At 39.7% G+C, this 19,390-nt stretch overlaps 1 long non-coding RNA gene across 1 annotated transcript; it reads left to right on the forward strand.

The window, feature by feature from the left end:
- The first annotated feature begins 5,024 nt into the window (after positions 1–5,024).
- Positions 5,025–17,754, forward strand: LOC118975234 (uncharacterized). Its single transcript, XR_005064028.1, has 3 exons — positions 5,025–5,035; positions 5,199–5,202; positions 17,671–17,754. It is a non-coding gene; the product is annotated as an uncharacterized LOC118975234 (long non-coding RNA).
- The last annotated feature ends 1,636 nt before the right edge of the window (positions 17,755–19,390 follow it).

Below are 19,390 nucleotides of genomic sequence, written 5' to 3' on the forward strand. Positions count from 1 at the left end.
GAATAGAGTTAACCACAACAGTAATAAAGTTCAGGAAGCAGTGAAATTGGCTAAGATCTGGGAGGAGTGCTCTGCAGTATTTACAAATGTATAGAACAGCTATTATTTACAATAATAATGGGGCAACAATCATATGACAGAATCTATGTGATCTGGATAACAAGAATAGGAAGTATAGGACCTAGGATAGTGTGCTAATGGAACACGAGTGAAGTGAAAGATGGTAAACTGACAGACAATACACTATGAAAGAGAGAACAAGGGAAATTAGTCTAACAATGCAATTTAACCAGCCAAGCAAAAAAGACTAAACAGAAAGAAGAGAAATACAATGAAAGATGTAAGAATAATGAAAAAATAATACAAATATACAATAACTTGAAAGTTCTCTGGAGTAGCAAAGTGAAATTTATCTCACTGTCTCAGCTGTTGGGATGCTCCCTCTTTGGGTCCAACTCTGGTCTTTTCACAGTTTCAGGTTTTATTGTCTCATTTGTGGGAATTTTTAAAAAAGGAAGGAAGAAAAGATAAAAAGGGAAAAAAAGGAAGAAGGAATAAAAGAAGAAAGAAGGAAAAGAGGGAGTTAAAATAAAGATAAATAAAGAATTACTTAAAATATAAAAAGCCTCCTGCTTGCTTCAAACTGGCCAAGCCAGTCTCACTGGTCTTCCTGGCTGCAGCAGGCTGAGGGGGGATTGGCCTCACTTTTTTTTCTTTCCTGATCAAATTGGGCAGCCTCCAGTCCACAGATTTGGGTGGACACTCTCCTCATGGCTGTGGGTGTGGCATGGGCCTTTCATGGTGTGCACTCTCCCTGGGACTTCAGGTGTGAGCTCGGGGCTTTCTGCACCACCGCACAGCTGGGTGGGGAGGAGGGCTGAGTTGCTGCTGCAGGAGAATTCCCCAAACAGCCACTGAGTATCTCTTTTTTCACGTTTTCTTTTTGAGAAATTCCTCCTGCTCAAGCCTGCCACTCCATACAAGGGCCTGTCCTCTGTCCCACAGCCCACCTCTCCAACTAGAGCAGGGACTATCCTAGTCAAAGCCCCTCACGGCCCAACTCTCAACACTCCCCAGATAGCATCCACAGACTCTGTGGGTGCTCACAAACCCTGTGCATTTGCCACCTCATCCTTATTCCCCTTTCTGCAACTTCAAGCAATCAGGTCGCTCCTGGTGCTGCTCAAACCTTGTTTGGCAGGGGAGGGAGCTGTTGACCTGGCTTTTTCTCAGGAACCCTGTGGCAGACCCATCAGGCAGCAGCTGCCCTTGTCCCAGCACTGGTTCCAGGGACCTTATTGTCTTGAAACATTCTCCTTACCATGTTTTTTTAATGTCCTCTACAATTTTTGGTCTTCTATCTTCATATATGTTGGGGTGCTGTTGGCTGTTTGCTCTGTTCTTCAGTAGATCAGCTAGATGTTTCACCTATGTGCATGGGGAAGTGGAATCTGATCCCACCTATCTCACCACCATCTTTCATTGTGGTTTTCATTTGTATCTCTCTGATGTCTAGCAATACTGAGCATCTTTTCCTGTGTCTCTGGGCCCTCTGTATGTCCTCCTTGGAGAAGTGTCTGTTCAGGTCCTTTGTCCATTTTTAATTGAGTAGAAAAAAATTCTTAATATGATTTTACTCTTTTGAGTTTATCGAGACTTGTATTGTGACTGAATATATGATCAATCTTGAGAATGGTCCATGAGCAGTTGAAAAAATGTGAATTGTGCAGTTTTTGGATAAAATATTCTATAAATGTCTATTAAATTAATCTGGTATAATGCGACATTTAAGGCCATTATATCCTTATAAATTTCTGTCTAGATGGTATGTCCAATAATGTTAGTAGGTTATTAAAGTCTCCTACTATCATTGTATTACTGTTAATTTCTCCTTTCATATCCATTAATATTTACTCTATATACTTAGGTGCTACTGTGTTAGGCATACAGATATTCGTGATTGTTATCTTCTTCCTGAATTGATGCATTTATCACTATGAAATATTTTTCTTTGTCTCTTTGTACTTTTTTTATTTAAAACTCTATTTTTTCTGATATAAATATTGCTACCCCAGTTTTATTTCATTTGTATTTACTGGAGTATCTTATCTCTTCAGTTTTAGTCTCTTTATATCTTTCTATGTAACGTGAATCTATTGTAGACATTATATATATATTTACACACACACACATATATATATGTGTATATATATATATATATATAATTTTGTATCCATTCAGCTGCTCTATGTCTTTTTAAATTTAATCGGTATTGTATTATTTTCCATACCATTTAATCCCTTATACTCCCCTCCCCTAGCAGTCAGCACACTGTTGTCCATGTCCCTGAGTCCTTTTGCCTTTTTGCTCAGTCCCTCCACCATCTCACCTGTGTCTTTTGATTGGAACATTTAGCTCAGTTACATTTGGAGCAATTGTTGATAAGTATGGATATATTGTCATTTTGATAATTGTCTTTGGGTTGTTTTTGTAGTTCTTCTCTAATTCTTTCTTCTTCTGAACTCTCTTTTCTTTTTTGTTTTCTATTTTTTTCAGTGTTTTTTTCTCTTTATCTTGTGTCTTTTGAAGATTTTTTTGGTTTATGTTTGTCACGAGATTTTTATGTTTATTTATCTCTATTACTTTTTAAAATGTAAGCTCTTCGTAAGCCCCAGAATCTTTCCTTCTCAGGGACTTCTTATAAAATAAAAATGATAAATTACTTCATGAAGCCTTGATTGCCCTAGTATCTAATTGTGTGTGGTACTGTGCTGAGTCCCTTTCAGAGAAAAAAGGCAACCCTGGGGGTAAACATGCACACAAAAAAGACCTCACAGCTCTGGTGTGTTCTGTGTCAGTGATCAGCTCAGGGCTTGTGGGCACTATTGCTTCCCATGGCCTTTGCTCTCAGGACCTCAGTCATCCAGGAACAGCCCAGACCAGGCATTTATGATTCTCCCACCAGCAAGAAAGCAGCGCAGCTATGGCTTGGCAACCTGAAAACTGTTAATCTTCTCTTTCTGGCTGCTGTCTGGAGACAGTGACCAGCTCCTCCTAATAGGATGTGAGCAAAGAGAGCTGAGCATAGGCACCATTTGTCAGAATCAGGCCTTCCCTAGAAATGGAGAAGATTGAAGGTTACTCTGTAATTTCACCACAACTGTCATCTGTAAAAAGAAACCTTCAGCTAGCCATAATTTATCCTGTTGGCACATGGCTGTGCAAACTCAGCATGCGTATCTCACCAGCAAACCAATGAAAGTGAAACTTAGTCATGTGGTCATTAGCAGGCAGCCCAAGCTGCAACTTGGAGCCAGCACTAAGCCACCATTTACAGGTGCTCTGCAGAGGCAGTTTCTCATGCAGAGCATCATTTCACCCTCACAGCAACTGTGTGAGGTAGACATTATTATTCCCATGTTAGAGATGAGGAAACAGCATTTGAGAAATGACTCGAGCTGCTCCCTAAGGTCCACCTATTAAGCAAAACATCAGGATTGAAGCCCAGATTCTCTCAGAAACAACTCCAAATTTTCCAGGGTGATCCGGGTGGGATCTGACCAGTGGACAAGTGGGTATGGTGCCCACACAGCAAACTGGCTATTCATTAGAAAGTAGGGCCAAGGCTGTTTTATTAACAACTACCTGATATACTACAGGATTTTATTTTTAATTTTTTAAATTTTTCAATTAAATTTGACGTACAATATTATACCCCTAGTTTTAGATATACAACCCAGTGATTAAACATTTATATAACTCAGGGAAGGACAAATACAATATGATTTCACTTATATGTGGAACATAAACAACAAAATAAACAAAATTGACACAGACTCATAGATACAGACAGGGAATTGGTGGTTGTCAGAAAGGAGGGGAGTTTGGGCACTGGGTGAAAGAGGCAAAGGGACTAAGAAGCACAAAGTGGTAACTATGAAATAGTCACAGGAAAGTAAGGATAAGGAATATAGTCAATAATATTGTGACAACTATGTATGGTGTCAGCTGGGATACTGGATGTATCGAGGGAAACACTATGTAAAGTAGTATATGATTGTCTAACCACTAAGCTCTATACCCCATATGAATAGATAATAAAAAAACCATTGATCTTAGCTTACATGAAATTTTGAAGCCAGGAAGTACAGAAGAGGCTTTGCACCATCCAGTAAGAGATTTTTACAAGTTGAAGGGGAAATATCTTGCATGAGGTACGTGAAGCAGAGGAAAGAAAGCGCAGTGTGGTGGCTCCCACCATCCTGGAGCAGGGGGCCCAGCCCCATACAGAGGACCCCTAATCCTAATCAGGAGAGACTTGGGAGGATCTATGAAGTCTGGGAGACTCCTGTGCAGCATGTCCATGCTTGTAGTGGCAACCAGGAGGGTCCAAAATAGAAATTCTGGCTCCTAAGATTGTCAGAGGCATGGGAAGGCTGTGGCCGGCCCTGACCAAGAAACAATTTTTGCCTTTTGGGAAAGTGGGGCACACAGAGAGGTGGGCTATGGCTTGGAGCTGCAATGTGGGTGCCACACAGAAACTTTTTAAAAGAGGGGAGTGGAGGGTGGAGAACATGCATGCATGTAGCTACTCTGATAGCAAAGAAGCCAGATTCATAGTATGGTTTGTGTCCATTGAACCCAGCTGCCCAGGAAGAGTAGAAGGCCACATGGCGAAGGAATTGTAGGACCCCACCTATGAAGGACCCTCACCCCTGCTGAGCAGAGTTTGGGTCTGAGCCTCCTGTAAGAGCAGTGAGCCAGGAACTGGATGGGATCCTTGCGGCCAGGCAGGGCAACCCAAACTGCAGAATGCAAACCTATGGAAAGGGGAAGGCATGTCCATCGCCCACCTGCAAGACTGCAAACTTAGTAGGGCAAGGCCAGGCTCAAGAAAATTTTGTCTGGTGTGTATCTGCAGGGGAAAGAAAGGGCATCTCCAAAGGAGCCCTTTAAGAAACTTTATTGGACGCTATGCTGGCTCTTTCTCCAGCCTATTCAACTGAAAACAGCAGAGCAGAGAGATTAAAGAATGGTGCAGCTCTCCACACAGAACCCTGAATGTGGCTCTCACACAGAGCTACCATCAACACCAAGCAGGAAGATGACCCTTTTACACAGATTGGTCCCACACATGAAACAGACAGCTAATTCATCAGAAACTGTACCTTAGCACTAATAACCTGGGACAGACCAAGACATGTGCAGGGGCAGGGACACACCTCCCATCTTCCCTGGAGGCTGAACAGCACCTTCTGGGGGGTGACCCAGGGATCCCATCCTACTGATCACACCAGACACCCTCTGGAGACAGGTGGAGGTGGTACGTGCTGCATCGTCAGACATTAGATGAACCACCCCTGGGCCTTGTACTGATAAAAAAAAACAGCAGGGAAGAAGAACAGGGAGAGCCAAGCCTGAAGGAGACAGACACAGGTTGTGGATCACTGGTAGCCTTGAACAGGTTACCTAAAGCTAGATGGGGACACCAGCTGATATCAGGGACAGATCCAAAGAAGAAGACAGTATGCCAACAAATACTATACTCTCCTGAGATGAATTCCACCTCATTATTTTTCATTATTTACATTATTTTTTCCTCTTGTATAGCTTTTTAACATTGTTTCCTTGTCTTTAATTTTATCCCTATTATTTCACTATTTTTATTTTTTTACTTTATATTTTTAATACAGTTTTCATTTCTATTCTTTATTCTTGTTTTTATTTTAGTTTTAAAACTAGTCTCATCTTTTGCTCTTCCCTTCTCTTACTCTACTTTCCCTTCATCCTTCTCTTTTTTATTTGTTTTAAATTGTGTTTTTGCCCTTTCTATGCCTTGTTTCTATTCCTCACTCTTACTATTTCTCCTCCCTCCATCTTCTCAAACCATCTTTCTTTCCATTACTCATCTTATATTCTTTTTTCCTTTCTTATAATATCCTTTGTTGTCATTCAAATTTTATTAATATGTATTCAACTGTCATTGATACTGAGATTGTTGTTGCCTTTCTTCAACTCTATCCCTAGGTATTTACTATTTATTTTAAATTTTTAATCTTAAAAATATTTAAAACATTTAAAAATTATTTTGCTGTTTATATTTTGCTGTTCCCTTGTCCTACTCCATTTTGCTTTCCTCCTTCCCTGTCTTACTTTCACTTAAAATGTTTTTTTCCCTTTCTTAGCCTGATTTCTAACCTTTATGCTTATTATTCGTCCTCCCTCTGTCCTATCAAAATTAGGTTTTTTTCTTTAGACACAGTCTTTTTTTTCTTTTCTTTCTTTTATCTTTCTTATACTATTAGTATTCTCTTTACCAATCATTGTTCCTTTGTTGTGGCTATCACTGAGGTGGTTATTTTACTGCAATTTGGTTCCTACTTTTTCTCCAAAACTCATATCATATATATAGTTTACCCTATTCCCTCCCTATTTTATTTGAATGGTAAATTTTATTTTTTCCTCTTCTTCACTTTGTTCCTATTCCCTAATCTTATTATTTATCCTCCCTCTACCCTCTCACAATCATTTTTCTTCTCATTAGTCACCTCATATTCTTTTTTCCTTTTGTATAATATGCTCATTCTCTTTCCACCTTTATAAATCTTAGCTCATGTGTTGTGAATATTATGGTAGTGGTTGGGGGGTATTTCCTGGTGTCAGTTTTCTTTGCTGGGTTTTTAGCTTTGTTCTGGCAGCTCCTGTATAACCAGGAGCATACAAGATGTGGCAGTGGTTGTTACTCTCAGTCAGCCTGCCAGAAGGGAAAACCCAACAAGGAATAAACCAACAACGACCAAAACCCAACTACAAGAGAGCCTATGAAAATTGCACGAAGGGCCTCCCCTAGAGTATCCACCTCAGGAGTTTGGGGAGATTGGACAACTGAGTCCCACAAGACTCCTGCCACAGAAGGCCACAATGAAGACAGGAAGTCAAAGTAGATCAATCTAATATGTAGGAAAAAAAAAAACAAAAAGAGCCACTTAAAATGGGGAGGCAAAGAAACAACCTGAATCAAAAGGGAAGGAGGAATCCCCAGAAAGAGTGCTACATGAAATAAAGTCAAGGAACTTACCAGACACACAGTTCAAAGTAGTGGTTATAAGGATACTAAAGGAACTCAGTGAGAACTACAAGGAACTTAGTGGAAACTACATCAACATGAAAAATGACAGAGAAACTATGAATCAGAACCAGGAGGAAATAAAGAATATAATATCTGAATAAAGAGTACACTAGAAGGAATTAAAATCAAGCTAGATGAAGCAGAGAATTGAATCAGCAAGTTTGAAGATGAGGTAGGACAAAATACCCAGTCAGTGCAACAAAACAAAGACTCAAAAAGAATGAAGATAGTTTAAGAGAGCTGCAAAACAACATGAAACATAATAATATTCACATCATAGGGATTCCAGAAGAAGGAGAAAGGGTTAGAACATCTGCTTGAGAAAATAATGACAGAAAACTTCCTTAATTTGGTGAGGGGAAAAGTCACACCAATTCAAGAAGCACAGAAAGTCCCAATGAAAATGAACCCAAAGAGGCCCATGCCAAGACAGGTCATAATTAAAATGGCAAAATTTAAAGACAAAGAGAGAATCTTAAAAACAGCAAGGGAGAAACAGCTGTTAAAATACAAAAGAGCTCCAATAAAACTATCAGCTGATTTCTCAACAGAAACACTACAAACAAGAAGGATATGGCATGAATTATTCCAAGTAATGAAAAAGAAAGACCAAGACTACTGTACCCAGCAAGGCTCTCATTTAAAATGGAAGGTGAAAGCCCTGGCTGGCGTAGCTCAGTGGATTGAGTGCGGGCCTGCGAACCAGAGGATCGCGGTTCGATTCCCAGTCAGGGCACATGCCTAGGTTGCAAACCGGTTCCTTGCAGGCTAACTACCAGCAGGGGATGTCCAAAAGGCAACCATACATTGATGTTTCTCTCCCTCTCTCCTTCCCCTCTATAAATAAATGAATAAATAAATAAAATCTTTAAAAAAAATAAAATAAAATAAAATGGAAGGTGAAATAAGGATCTCCTCCTAAAATATTAGGCTATAGGAGTACATCTCTAGCAACTCAGTATAGTAAGAAATGCCAAAGAGACTGCTTTAGGAAGAAGAAGAAAAAGAAAGAGACAGAGGGACATAGGTACAAAGGGAAAAGTGGAAATGAATGAATACTTATCCATGATAAACACAAATGTAAATGGGTTAAATGCTCCAATCAAAAGACATGGGGTACTCAACATGGGTATTGAATGGATAAGAAATCATAACCCACACATATGCTGCCTACAAGAGACCCACCTCAGAACAAAAGACCTGAAAGTGAAGGGTTAGAAAAAATATTCCAAGCAAACAAACAGGAAAAAAAAGCTGGGGTAGCAATACTCATGTCAGACAAAATAGAAGTCAAAAAAAGAGCCATAAAAAGAGACCCAGAAGGTCACTTCATAATACTCAAGGGAAGAATCCATCAAGAAGACATAAACATTGTAAATATATGTGCACCCAACATAGGAGCACCCAAATACATAAGGAAAATCTTGAAGGAGTTCAATAAAGACATTGACAGCAACACAGTTACACTAGGGGATTTTACACCCCACTGTGAAAAATGGATGGAGCTTCTAAACAAAATATCAACAAAGATATTGCAGTATTGAACAATACCCTAGATCAAATAGACTTAACTGACATATATGGAGCCCTTCATCCCAAAGAAGCAAAATACACATTCTTTTCAAGTGCACATGGAACGTTTCCAAAGATAGACCACACGATAGGACACAAAACAAGCCTCAACGAATTCAAGAAAATTGAAATCACATCAAGCATTTTCTCTGACCACAAGGGACTGAAACTAGAAACCAACCTGAAGGAAAAAACTCAAAAACATTCAAACTCATGGAGATTGAATAGTATGCTATTAAATAACAAATGGGTCTAGAGTAAAATCAAAGAATAAATCAAAAAGTTTCTGGAAACAAATGAAAATGAACTCTCAACAGTCCAAAACTTATGGGACACAGTGAAGGCAGTCCTGAGAGGGAAATTCATAGTGATACAGGCCTACCTAAAAAAAGATGTCATTTTCATTCTTATGTGCCCCAAAGCCACACAATTCTTGTGTCTTGGTGTGAGCTTCTTTGGGTTCATCTTGTTTGGAACTTTCTATGCTTCCTGAAGTTGTTGTATTTTCTTCACCAGTTTAGGAAAGTTTTCTGTTATTATTTTTTCAAGTAGATTTTTAATTTCTTACTCTCTTTCTTCTCCTTTTGACACCCCCATGACGCAAATGTTGGTATGCTTGAAGTTGTCCCAGAGACTTCTTAAACTATCCTAATTTTTTTATTTTCTTTTTTGCTGCTTTCAGTGTTTTCTTCTTTTTTATCTGCCAAATTGCTAACTTGATCCTCTGCTTCCTCTACTCTACTGCTGATTCCCTAAAATGTATTCTTCATTTAGTTATTGCATTCTTTATATCTGACTGGTTGTTTTTATCTCCATTTTTTTTTGGTTTCTTATTTTTTGTCAAAATTTTTACTAAGTTCATTTACTCTTTGAGCTCTTTTATAACCAATGTTTTCAACTCAGCATCTGGTAGATTTCTTGTCTCCATTTTATTTGGTTTCTTTTTTCTGGAGTTTTATACTGTTATTTCATTTCGGAACATTTGTCTCCACATTTCTGCTGCCTCCCTGTGTTTGTTTCTATGTGTCGGATAGAGATGCTATGTCTTCTGGGCTTATTAGAGGTGCCTTGTATAACATAGTGCAGTCTCCCTTATTTCCCAAGCTGTGTGTTTCAGGTGCACCCCCTCTGTGTGGGCTGTGTGCCCCTGCTGTTGTAGCTGGGCCTTGACTGCTGTTGGCACATCAATGGAAGGGATTTGCCTTGAGGACTGGCTGCAGTCACAGCAAAGGACCAGCTGTGCAGTGGCCAACCTCACAGAGCAATACTTACTTCGGCAGTGCTCTGTGCCCTCTGTGTCTAAGTGCAGAGGCTTAGACACAGTTTGAATCTGTTCACTAGGAACACTTGCTCTGAGGTCTCCAGGAAGGTGCAGGCCAAGGTCAGCCATCACCTGTGTCCTTCTCAGGGCCATCTGGCATGAGCTACAGAGCAATTTGCAGGTGATTGCTATTGTGCTAGGCTTAGAGGTGCCCAGAGATGCCAAGCTGTTAGTTAAGGCTGGTTGTTGCTGTTAGTGTCAGGCCTGGGGCCACTTAGCAAGAGATATGGAGCATACCAAGGCTGCTTTTTAAAAAAGATTTTAGAAACATCTGAAGTCTGAGCCAAGACAGGCTACTCATATGGTAAAACCATTGGAAAAGGCTTGGGTAGGCCTACAAGTTGGGTGGGGTGGGTCTCAAGGAATCTCCAGAGTGGGGAAAATAGTGTTAACCAGGCTGGTAGATACTCAGATATGGCACCTGCCTGCTGGCTCTGTGGGCATAGGGCTCAGCAAAGGAACAGTGGCTTCTGTCTAGGAAAACATTGTCCTGCCTAGCCCCTGGCCCAAAGCCACACAATTCAGTTCCTACGTGTATGCTTCTGGCATCTTTCAAGCTACTGTCCCAGCCCTGGAGCGCAGAATGAGTGAGTTTAAGTAAATCTGTGTGAGGGACCTTTAAGAGGAACCCCTGGGACTCCAGAAGCCCTCCCTCTCATTCATCCACAGCTTCCACAGATTTTCACAGCCAGAAGTTACAGGGACTTACTTCTCTTCCTGGTGTTGGGACCCTGGACTGGGGGGCCTGCTTCCTGGTGTGGGGCTGAGACTCTTCACTCCTTGGGGAGTCCTCAGCAGCAGAGAAATCTTGCTGATCTTTAACCACCATGCATGGGTGTGGGGCCAGCCTGTTCAGCACCTCTTCCCTTCCTATCAGTCTTCACGTGGCTTCTTCTTTATATCCTCAGGTATCGGCCTCATGTTCAGCTAGCTTTAGGTGTTTCTTAATGATACTTCTCCTGTAGCTTAGTTGTGATTTTGATGTGATTGTGGCAGGATGTGAGTACCACATTCATCTATGCCACTGTCTTAATTGGAAACCTATTTTTTTAACACATTTAAGCATTTGGTCCAAGAGAGTGATTAATAACACTCCAGTGTATGTGTTTTTAGATAATATATCTTACACTATATTGATGTGTTTGATATATGCTTATCATGGAAAATTAAGAATTATAAAAAATAAGACAGGAAACTACCATTCATTTCTAATTCTACCATCAATAGCATTCTGATTTTTTCATTGGATAGGCATATAAATACATGAAGAAATACAAATTAGATTATAAATAAAACCTTTCAACTCCCGTGTCTCTCTCAACCATAAATAATAAGCATTTCTCATATAATTAAATATTCCTTGAAAAAAAAACTTCAAAAGCTTTCAACATAATCTGGGACATGGTTGATACTTAGAAAATTATAACTATTGTTATTTATTACATAATATTCCACTGGATGAAAAGACTATAATGCATTTCACCTTTCTGATTTTTATGAATATTTAGGTTATTACATTTCTCACATTAGTATAAATAATGGTACTAAGAACATTTCATATATAAAATTGTGTCTAAGTTTTTAATTAACTTGTTAGGATAGATACTTGGTAAGGAATTACTGGATTAAAGATTAGGCAATATTTAACTTTTTTAAAACTCCATGTTGCTGAATTTCTTTTACTGCACCTGTTTAAATTCCAGTGGTGATTCATGGGAAGGACCAGTTCCTCTCACACTGCCCTTGTGTAACAGGTTGTCATTGGTGAGTAGGTGGAGACCAGCCTGAATGTACTAATGTGCTTTTCCCCATGGAGAGACTCAGCAAAAAGGCAAGTTCACTACGAGACAAAGTCACTGCAATCTGAGGATTTCCTCTTCAAGTGCATAGTTCTGAGGTACCGTTTTCTCCCCTAATCTGGCCATGATTGTGTATCCTCAACAACCCTTTTGTTTCTTTTTATGTAATGTTTGCCCTACTGGTAATTCTTCATTTACTATCCACTCTCCCTATTGGATGACCAGTGCCATGAGCCCATATGTCCTTCATCACATGAAGGCTCAGCACAGAGCCTGGTACCCATGGGGTCCTCAGTGTATATTTGTAAGTCAAGGAACTGCAGCTATACTTAAACATAACCTGAGTGAGGCTTTGAGCTTAATCATCCTCTCATGTTTTTCTGTGTTTAAAAATGGAAAAATTATTTTTACATATGATTAGACAAAGGAGCAAGTTACAGAACACTGTGTACTCTATGATCTCAGTTTGGCAGAAGACAGGATGCAAGACAGAGAAAGAGGTAAAGAGAGACCATGAGAGATGTAGAAATCATCAGAGAAGTGGGGAACGAGAGAAAGACTCAACCCTGAAACATTCGCAGTGCTCATCACAGGGTGGTGATAATTTGGTCTCTTTTTGTGTTTGTCTTTTTCAAATACTTTATCATGTACATGAATTGGGAACATTTTTTTTGTTAAAATTATTATCTGATCTAAAATACTTTGAAAGCTGTGTGGTGTTATATAATGATTTGGCAAATTTCCCTGTATTAACAGAGTCCTTTTCATCAGCCAGAGCCATCTTATTTGCGTGCCCTCTTTCATTCTCAGGGCCACAGTTTTTATCTTAACTTGAAGAACCAGGGCAGAGAGGAGAAATAAAAACCCAAAAAGCTCCTAGCAACACAGAGGCCGATTTTCTCCCAGTCAGCACATCTCCCTGGGGAGGTGAGGCATGACCTCACTGAATGAAGAGGTCATCTAAGGTCAGCTCTCCATAGATGTACTGCTTTCCCCAGAGTTGGCTACGAAGATCAGTAACTTCCTCTACCCAGAAGTCACCATCTGTAGATTAACTGAGTTTCTGCACATCGATACAGGTTTCAGTTCTTACTCCCCTGGGATTTGGCCTTCTCCCCTTCTCTCTTTCTCTCCTCTCCAGGGAACTGCAGTTAGAGATCCAGTCCCCAGGGAAGAGTGCAGATACTCACTGTCGTGTACATGCTGAGACCGGGTGCTGAAAGGAAGTGTGAGAGAGGGAGGTGGGTGATGGGGAAGGCAAGGGAGGGCAGGAAGGGTCATCCAAAAGAGGGAGAAACCACAGCTTCTGTTGCCCAGGGGCTTATAATCCACTGCATACTTCTTTTACTGCTTAAAAATACCCCTCCCAATGCACTGATCGTAGGGTCCTATGGACTAGATACCTAGTCCCTGAACATATGTGATCCTAGAATTTTCTGAAATCATATGGAAGGAAATATAACTCTTTTCATCATACATGCGTTGGAGCATGTATCTATCATTTTGTCTTAAATTCAGGCACTTGTGAATTAAACTATTTGCATAAATGTAGTGACTCCCAAATCACCAGTGTGTAATGCCTTATATATCTGGCCCATTTTTATGTGGTTTTGTATTGCAATTTACCTGATACATTACTGTAATCCACCTTAGATGCCCTTTTGTGCTATAGTGCAGTGCAGAAGGTCTGTCCAGAAGGTATCCAGGCATACAATATGAAAGATATAGACATTTATTGAAGAAGGTACAAGATACAAGAAACATTGTACATAGGACAATGTCTCAGTCCCCTGCAAAGTGGGCACCTTGGAACTTCACACAGTTCTCCTAATTTCCATCAGCCGCCCTGTTGAATTTCCTGAATCTCATCAATGGTCTGAAATCTCTTCCTTTTCAGAGGTGGTTTTAGTTTTGGGAAAAGCCAGAAGTCACAGGGCTGTAGAGGGGCTGAGTCACCTGTGTGATCTGATGTTTCATCAAAAAGCTCTGCATGAGGCATGATGCATGAGCAGGCGTTTTGTCGTGATGAAGCTGCCAGTCATCAGTTTCCCATGGCTGTGGCCTTCTGAATCACCTGAGATGTTTCCACAGAGGAATGTTTGAGTTTAACACAAAATTGGATGCAGATTTGTTGCTGTACTCACTCAATCATTCTGAATGTGACAGCCACACAGTGCATGTGCTCACTCAAAGGTGTCGACTGACCCCACGGACTAGTGCAGTGAAGTCATCATTGTTCATGCATCACATTCCAGTCCACTCTCCTTGGCTGCCAGGTTACATGGATGTCACACAAACTGTTCTCATTATATAATAACGGCTGGATTTTTTTCTGGACAGACCTCATATATTCGTTCACTCATTTATTTATTCTGTGAGTTGGTTAAAAAAGGTAAAGCTGTAGTAATGAAGATCCCCTTTCTTTCTTATATACACTCCCAACATGAGGGACCAGGTGGGCTGAGGACCCGGGGTTCTATCCCTGGAGCAACTTTGGGGAGCCAGTTCCCCTAGTCCTGTCGGCTTGCCATCCAATAGGGCGACACCAGTGCAAGGTAAGAGGCAGGCCGTGAGCTCATCTGTGTTTCAGCTTGTGGGAAAGTGGGAGAAAGGAATTCCAAGGCAAACCGTTTATCTTCATTTAAAAATTAGTAATCTTATTTTAGGGAAATTTTATGTTCTCAGCAAAACTGAGCAGAGAGTACAGATTTTTCCATGTTCTCTGCAGAGTTCTCCGTGGTCTGTGTCCTACACCAGGGTGCGCATGCGTCACAGTCTGGGAGACCACGCTGACACATTGCTGTCATTCAAAGTGCATAGCTCACATTACAGTGCTGCTGCACACTGTGTAGGTTTGGACAAATGTGTCAATGCCATGGATTCATTATTGTAGTTTTGTACACAATAGTTGCATCAACCTAACAATCCTATGGGCTCTGCCTATTTATCCTTGACCTCAGCTCCTAGCAACCACCAATCTTTTTACTGTCTCCACCATCCTGCCTTTTCCATAATGTCGAATAGCTAGACTCTACAGTATGTAGTCTGTTTAGATAGGCTTTTTTCCACTTATCAGTATGCATTTAGGTTTCCTCAATGTCTTTTCAGGGCTTGATAGCTCATTTCTTTTTACACTGAGTAATATCCCATTGTTTGAATGTATCGCAGTTTATTTATCCAGCCAATGAAGGACATCTGGGTTCCTTTCAAGTTTTGGCAATTATGAATAAAACTCCTAAAACATTCGTGTGCGGGTTACATATGGACGTAGTTTTTTCTACTTTGATTATCTCTTCAAGAAAACTGATCTTAATTTCATTGATCACTTCTATTTTATTTTCAGATTCTGTTTTATTTAATACCATTATGATCCTTGTTATTTGATTATTTCAATTAAATTTGGGTTATTTTCTCTTTTTCTGTTAGGTCTCTGAGTTATAAATTTAGTTTATTTTAAATTTTTAATAAAAATTCCAGCAATAATTTATTTATTTACTTTTAATTGAATTTATTGGAGCGATATTAGTTCAAAAGACCATACAGCTTTCAAGTGCACTACTGAATGGAACATTATCAGCACACTGCATCATGCACTTGTCACCCCGAGCAAAGTTCTTTCTGTCCCAATTTTCCCTCTTGGGTGTTTTGCCCACCTCCTCCTACCACCCCCTTTCCTGTGGCTATCACCACTGTTGTCTGTGCCTTTGTGTATAAACACACACACACACACACACACACACACACATACTTAATCCCTTCACCTTCTTTTGTCCAGTCCACTCGGTCTGGTCCCTGTGTCCATGCCTCTGTTTCTATTTTGTTCATCAGTTTATTTTGTTCATTAGATTGCATGGATGAGTGAAATCACCTGGTATTTGTCTTTCTCTGACTGGCTTATTTCACTCAGCATAATGTTCTCCAGGTTCATCCATACTGTCACAAAGGGTAAGATTTTCTTACCTTTTATGGCTATGTAGTATTCTACTGCGGTAAATGTTCGACAGCTTTTCATCCACTTATCTAACGATGGGCACTTGGGCTGTTTCCAGATTTTGGCTATTGAAAATAATGCTGATACGAACATAAGGGTGCATATATTCTTTCAAACTGGTGTTTTGGGATCCTTAGGATATATTCCCAGAATGGGATCACTAGGTAAAAAGGTAGTTCCGTTTTTAATTTTTTGAGGTATCTCCATATTGTTTTCTACAGTGGCTGCACCAGTCTGCATTCCCACCAACAGTGCACAAGGGTTCCCCTTTCTCCACATCCTTGCCAGCACTTGTTGATTTACTGATGATAGCCATTCTGGTAGGTGTGAGGTGATATCTTACTGTGATTTTAATTTGAGTCTCTCTGGTGATTAGAGACATTGAGCATTTTTTCGTATGGTTACAGAACACACTCGGGGTGGGGGTGTTGAATGATATACTATTGCCAAATGGACCCATCCTTGTGCTCCGGGGTTTCCTCCCATATTAGGTTCACCTTGCCTTCAGGGAAAGATGTCTCTCAGTGCCAGAGATTGGTGAAAAGGAAAGGGATTATTTATTTAAAGAGTTATACAAACTTAAGAGTAATGACTTAATGTCTTCACTGAGATCCCAAAGTCCTTTAGAATACCCACAAACACACAGTCCTTCCTTCCCCCTCTGCCCAGTCCGGGGTACCATATCTCAGGAAAAGAAATAGAAGTCCATGGTTCTTCTCTGCCCAAGCTGTGTGGTCCCAAAAGACCCCCCCCCCCCATGGCTGCCATGCCTGGGTTTAAATCCCAGCTCCAATCTTCCTCTGCCACACCATTTCTGACTCCTCCCACAATTGGCCACAGCTGCCAGCATTCCCGCCCATATTCTTTCAGCTTTACTGGGCTGTCATAGTAAGTCTGGGCAGGTGTGGCCCTGCAGTGTGGAGCCAATCATCTCTAAGCTCTTACGTAGGCTCTGTGACCAGGTGGAGTTGCCTCCCAGTTATATAATGGGTTGAAGTCACTCCCATTCCCCTGGCTCAAAGCTTGGCCACAGCTGTGTTTAACATATCTGTGAAACCAGTTAAAGGTTATAGATATGTTAAACGACCATTCCAGAGGTTATCTGCAAAACTGTTGCTATTCAAAACAGCTCTCAATGGTCCTGCTCCATCCCCCAGCTCAGACTTGTGACCATAAGGACATCCTACATATTTTTTTTCTAATATTTCCCAGACACTGAGTTCTGGACCCTATTACAAATCCCTATTTGGGCCCCTCCCCTTGGCTGTACCCTGTTACAATATGTCTATTGGTCATCCGTATGTTGTCTTTGGAGAAGTGTCTTTTCAGGTCCTTTGCCCGTTTTTTCATTAGGTTATTTGTCTTCCTGGTGTTGAGTCATATAATTTTTTTACATGTATTTGGAAATTAGCCCCTTATCAGATGTATCATTGGCAAGTATGTTCTCCCATTCAGTGAGCTGTATTTTCATTTTGTTAATTTTTATTTTTTTATTGCTATGCAAAAACTTTGATCTTGTTTTTTGATCCACTATGACAATTTTTGTCTTTAATTGGTGTATTTAGACCATTGATGTTTAAGGTAATTTTTTATATAGTTGAATTAATAGCTACCATATTCCTGTTTTCTCTTCATTGTTCTTGATCTGCATATATATGAGAACTGTCCAGAAAAAGTTCAACCATTGTTAATATAATGAGAATGGTTTCCTTGACATCCACATAAGTTGGCAGCCCAGGAGAGTGGACTGGAGTGCACATGTGTGAACAATGACAACCTCACTGTACTAGTCAGTGGGGGTGGAAGAAGCCACTGAGTGAGCATGTGTACTGTGTGGCATTCCAAATGACTGAGTGAGTAGAGCAACAAATCTGCATCAAATTTTGTGTTAAGCTTGATTGAGCATTCCTGCATGGAAATATCTCAGATAATTCAGAAGGCCACAGCTACAGGTAACTGGTGATTGGCAGCTTCATTATGATAATGTGCCTGCTCATGCATCACATCTCATACAGAGTTTTTTGGTGAAACAGCAAACCACCCAGGTGACATGGCCTCACTACAACCTAGAATTGGCACCCTGCAACTTCTGGCTTTTCCCAAAACTAAAATCTTTGAAAGGGAAGAGATTTCAGAATGTCAATGAGATTTAGGAAAATATGCAAAGGCAGCTGATGACAACTGGGGGAACTGTGTCTTTATTGATGAGGTCCCAAGGTGCCTACTTTGAAGGGGACTGAGGCATCATTGTCCTGTGTACAATGTTTCTTATATCTTTTATCTTCTTCAATAAATATTTCTATCTTTCATAGTACATGGCTGGATACTTTCTGGAAAAACCTTGTTGTATTAATATCAATATACCATATTTTCACTGCCTTTTTGTTTTTTATTTTTTAATTACAGCTATATTCAATATTATTGTATAGTTTCAGGTGTACAGCACAGTACTTAGACAATCATATACTATGATTACAACTGTTCTGATATTGTCAGTACATTTCTGGTCTATCCATAGTTATTACAATATTATTAACTATATATTCCCTATGTTATACTTTACATCCCTGTGAAGATTTTGCAAATGCCTATTTGTATTTCTTAATTCCTTCATTGTTTCCCCCCAAACTCCACTTATCTTTGGCAAACAACAGTATTTATATCTGTTTCTGATTTGTTTGTTTATATTGTTCTTTAAATTTCACATACAAGTAAAATCATATGGTATTTGTATTCCTCAGACTAGCTTATGTCACTTGGCATGATACACTGTAGGTCCATTCACATTGTCACAAATTGTAAAATTTCATTTTCTTTTACGACCAATATATTCCATTTTATGTAGCACATTATTTTAATCCATTCATGTATTAATGGGCAGTTGGGTTGTTTTCATAGGTATTGCAAATAATGCTGCAAGAAACATAAGGGTGCATGTATTTTTTTTAATTAGTGTTTGGTTTCTTCAGGTACATACCCAGAATTGGAATTGCTAGGTCATAAGTAGTTCAGTTATTAGCTGTTTTCACAGTGGCTGCACCAGTCTGCATTCCCACCAGAAGTTAGCAAGAGCTCCCTTTTCTTCACAGCCACGCCAACACTTGTTGTTTGTGGGTGATAACTATTCTGACAGGCGAAAGAGGATATCTCATTCTGCTTTTAATTTGATGATTAGTGACTTTGAACACCTTTTCATATGTCTATGGACCATCTGTATGTTCTCTTGAAAAAGTGTACATTCGAATCCTCTACCCACTCCTAATTGGATTTTTTCTTGGTCTTGAGTTACATAGGTTCTTTATAAATTTTGGCTATTAATCCCCTATTAGATGTATCATTAGAAAATATCTAACCTCATTCTGTTTTTCTTTCATATTGTCAATGGTTTTCTTCACTGTGAAAAAATTTTTTGTTTGACATAGTACCATTTGTTTATTTTTTCTTTCATTTCCAACTCCCAAGGAGATATATCAGAAAAAAATATTGCTCACAGTTCTGAGAGATTATACTGACTATGTTTTATTTTAGGAGTTTTATGGTTTTGAGTCTTACATTTTTAAGTCTTTAATTCATTTTGA

This window comes from Sturnira hondurensis, unplaced genomic scaffold, assembly GCF_014824575.4.
Source record: "Sturnira hondurensis isolate 20B ecotype Veracruz unplaced genomic scaffold, ASM1482457v3 Scaffold0020184, whole genome shotgun sequence".
Lineage (NCBI taxonomy): Eukaryota > Metazoa > Chordata > Mammalia > Chiroptera > Phyllostomidae > Sturnira > Sturnira hondurensis.